Source organism: Triticum urartu, chromosome 3A (genome assembly GCF_056163025.1).
Source record: "Triticum urartu cultivar PI428250 chromosome 3A, HENAU_Tu73, whole genome shotgun sequence".
NCBI lineage: Eukaryota > Viridiplantae > Streptophyta > Magnoliopsida > Poales > Poaceae > Triticum > Triticum urartu.
Window position 1 is genome coordinate 332400002 of NC_141875.1, and position 4359 is coordinate 332404360.

Below are 4359 nucleotides of genomic sequence, written 5' to 3' on the forward strand. Positions count from 1 at the left end.
TTGACTAGTATACGACTCGGTTGATGACTATGTTTCACAGGTCATGTGCATGGAGATGCTAAACCGATAGTATGGGCTCGGGGATGGAGATCACCGAGCCGGACAGACCCACTTTGAGACGCAGCGAGATATAGTCATCTGTTAGTCTCAAGTGCAATGTCTATGCCATGTCCTAGACCTGAGGTCCTCACATGTTCTCGGGATGAGGATCGACTCACTTAGGGTCTATCAAACGCAACTCCGTAACTGGGTAGTTATAAAGGTAGCTTTCGGGTGAGTCGTGAGACATGCCGCGAGACATGGTTGACCAAGATGGAATTTGCCCCTCCTCTTTGGAGAAGATATTCTCTGGGCCCTCTCGAGTGATTAGATTCGGATAGCATGGCCATGCGACTTGGTTTAAGTGTTAACCCAGTTTGGGAATCTGTATCATGGTTTCGAGAAGAGAGGTCGAGCTAACTCAAGGGTGACAAGTACTCGCCTTGAGCTCGACAACAAATATCGTGAGGCAAAAGGAATGTTGCATATGCCACATTGTCGAGGTTCGTCAAACGACTTTACGCCCACATGGGATTTGGCACGTTTTTCTAGGAGCCGCTACCAACTATCAACTCTGGTCGTGTCCATGTGTACGTGAACCTATAGGGTCACACACTTAAGGGGCTGCAGCCCATTCGGATTGGATTTGAATGGAAAATGGATCTGGACTCCTAGTGGGCTCAAGTATTGAGCCCACCTCGGAGGTCTATATAAAGGGGAGTGGGGGCACCACTTAGGGCTGATTGAATTGAACCCTGGTTAGCCACCGCCACTCTCCACGCCCATGCTGCGTGATCGGACCTAGCAGTCCGCCGCTCAATGCTGGTCCCCGTACGTGTGGATACCTTGGAGGCATCGCATCTGCGGTGCTTGGACGAACCGTTCGAGGGAACCGTGAGGTGCCGTTCGTGGGAGATCACCATTCATGGTTCTTCGCTGTTCGCGGGAGATCAGCAATGTGAGGAGGAGACGGCCTGGAAGATCGGCTACACACGCCACCAATCCGCTGCAGTGACTGCGCGTCTAGTGGTAAACCCGATCCCGTAATCTATTTCCAGCAGCATGATCTTGGGTGCACGGTAGAATTTTTTTTATTTGGCGCTAGCATAGCGTACCACGTGTTCCAACATTGGTATCAGAGCCTCCGATTTGTGGTAATAGATTCAATGATATGCATATGAGATATGTAGATCGGTTCAGGTGCGGGTCGATGAGATCGGTCGCGCATGTCAGTGTTGAAGGTTGGTTTCGTGATCTTGTTTCCGTGATCATGATGCAGAGGTCGTGACACGACTTACCCCTACCGGTCGGTTGTCCGCCATCAGGGTAGACAGTGGAACGTAAATCCGGATGCAGCACGCGAAGATCAATGAGATTGATCGAATCGGAACATAGATCAACACCTTGGAAATGTGATTTCCGCGGTGCTGAAATCTGTTGGAGCGGTCTCGGTAAAACGGCTGTATCTTTTGCATACGAACTCTGATTTTGCTCCACGACCTGTCAAACTGAAGCTAACGAAAAGTTAGACGCTTGGAAGATAGAGTTTCAGGAGGTTTTATCTTCGGCGGTATAACGTCTGACTCGTTTTTGCAGGGAATGACTGTGATTTGGTATAGCCCATGTATGTTGCTTGTATATTATTGTTTCATGACCTGCGTGTCATGAGTGCGGCAATCGGCAGGAGCCATATGGTTGTCCCATTATTGTATTAATGACCTGCGTGTCAACATGAGAAGCCATGTAATGTAATTTACTTTCAGTAGCTATTAGTTTTAATAGCATAGTATCTTATGTAACACTTGGCGGTTGACACCATGGTGTGGAGATGGAGATCACCACGAGGACAACCATGCATGGGCAGACCGCGCACGTGGAGATGGAGATCACCACGTGCTGTGAGAACGGGCTATACCATATCACACATATATAAACTACCTGTGAAAGTTTATCCCTTTTATGCACCCTTCCTTTTGCATGGTAGATGTTTTAAGTAGGGTGATCACTCAAAGAATGTCAAGTACAAATGCCTCCCCAATTGCTGCACCTTCACATGCCAAGTATATTTAGTGGCGGGCCTATGAAATTAGGGTGCCACTAGATCTCCTTGAAGTGATGGGTTTGTGTCGGACACTTACACGCGGAGCATTGGTTGACTTGTCTTGGCTATCAAAATAGTTTTGGGCCACGAGGCATAGGTGTTGGCGAGGCATGAGATGTCCCCAACAACAAAAGTCGTATGGAGATACGATTAGCAAGAGTTGCTTACCGAGTGATCTTGTCCTCTAGCGGTGATGCAAAAGCTCACTAGTTGACATGTTGATCTTGGATCTTGAATCACTAAGTATCAACCGAGGGATGTTGATTTTAGTGGGAGTAATGATCTTATTAAAATGTTTAATATGGATTACTCTTCATGAATACATGTCTTAGTGTTTTGCATATTTCTGTTGTAGATCAATGGCACCACCTGCTCAAGTTACCCCTTTTGCATTGAAATCAATCCTGGAAAAAGATAAATTAAATGGAACAAACTTTACCACCTGGTATAGAAACCTGAGAATTGTTCTTAGGCATGAGAAAAAGGAACAAGTTCTAGAGAATCCGCTTCCAGAAGAACCCGCTGATAATACTAATGCCACAGCCAGAAATGCCTACTAGAAACTCGTTGATGAATCAAACGAGATTAGATGTCTCATGCTGGCTTCTATGGAGCCCGATCTGCAGCAGCAGTTCGAAAATATTGAGGCTTTCGATATGATCGAGAACCTTAAGAGCATGTTTCAAATGCAGGCTAGGACCGAAAGGTTCAACGTCTGGCGATCCTTGATGGATTGTAAGCTGAAAGAGGGTGATCCACTGAGCCCGCATGTGATCAAGATGATCGGGTACATGCAAGCTCTGGATAGGCTAGGCTTCCCACTTGGGGATGAGTTGTCCATAGATACAATTCTGGGTTCTCTTTCGGACAACTATGGGCCGTTCATCTTGAACTACCATATGCATGGGATGGAAAAGAAGCTCACTGAATTGCATGGGATGCTCAAAGTGGCAGAGCGGGATATCTAGAAAGGTACACATCGTCAAGTGTTGATGGTGCAGAACTCGGCTAAGTTCAAGAAGAGCTGGTCCAAGAAAAAGGCTAAGGCAAAGGGCAAAGAGAAGGAGGCAACTCCAACTGCATCCGCTGCGCCTAAGTCAGGAACGGCTTCGGGGAGTATTTGCTTTAATTGCAAGGAACCCGGACACTGGAAAAGGAACTGCAGCAAGTGGCTTGCCGAGAAGGGCAAGAAGACTGGAAGTATGACTTCTTCTTCAGGTACACTTGTTGTATATGTTATAGACATTTATCTTGCTGATGTTTCTAGTAGCTCTTGGGTATATGATACTGGACCGGTTGTTCACGTATGCAACTCGATGCAGGGGCTAAGCAGAACTAGGAATGTCGCAAGAGGAGAAGTTGACATTCGCGTCGGGAATAAAGCAAGAGTTGCTGCATTGACCGTCGGCACTATGCAACTTAATTTACCTTTAGGATTTGTAATGGAACTTGATAATTGTTATTATGTTCCTGCATTGAGTCGAAACATTATTTCTGCCTCATGTTTGATGAGACAAGGTTATGAATTCAGTATTAAGGACAATGGTTGTTCTATTTACTTGAATAATATGTTTCATGGCTTTGCACCCGTTGTAAATGGGTTATTTATCCTAGATCTTGAAGGTGAATCAGTCTATAACATAAATGTCAAGGGGCATAAGCCTAATGAGATAAATCCGACTTACATCTGGCATTGTCGACTAGGACACATTAGTCAAAAGTGCATGAAGAAACTCCATGATGATGGAATTCTAACTTCGTTTGAGTTTGAATCATTCGAGACATGCGAGTCTTGCCTACTCGGTAAGATGACTAAGACTCCTTTTGCAAAGAGTTGCGAGAGGGCGTTCGAGTTGTTGGAACTTATACATAGTGATGTATGCGGACCAATGAGCACGACAGCCAGAGGTGGTTTCCAATACTTCGTGACTTTCACCGATGACTTGAGTAGATATGGATATGTCTACTTGATGAGGCACAAGTCAGAAACTTTTGAAAAGTTCAAGGAGTTTCAGAACGAAGTAGAAAATCAACTCGGCAAGAAAATCAAACTTCTATGATCTGATCATCTGAAGAGTCGTGGAATAGTTCCACAACTGACTCCTCCGGGTACGCCACAGAGAAATGGTGTGTCGGAACGGAGGAATCAGACCCTGTTGGACATGGTCCGATCGATGATGAGTCAGTCGGATTTACCCTTGTCATTTTGGGGATACGCT

General features: G+C 45.7%; 1 pseudogene; it reads left to right on the forward strand.

The window, feature by feature from the left end:
• The first annotated feature begins 2499 nt into the window (after positions 1-2499).
• Positions 2500-3479, forward strand: LOC147979620 (uncharacterized; annotated as a pseudogene).
• Positions 3480-4359: the final 880 nt, after the last annotated feature.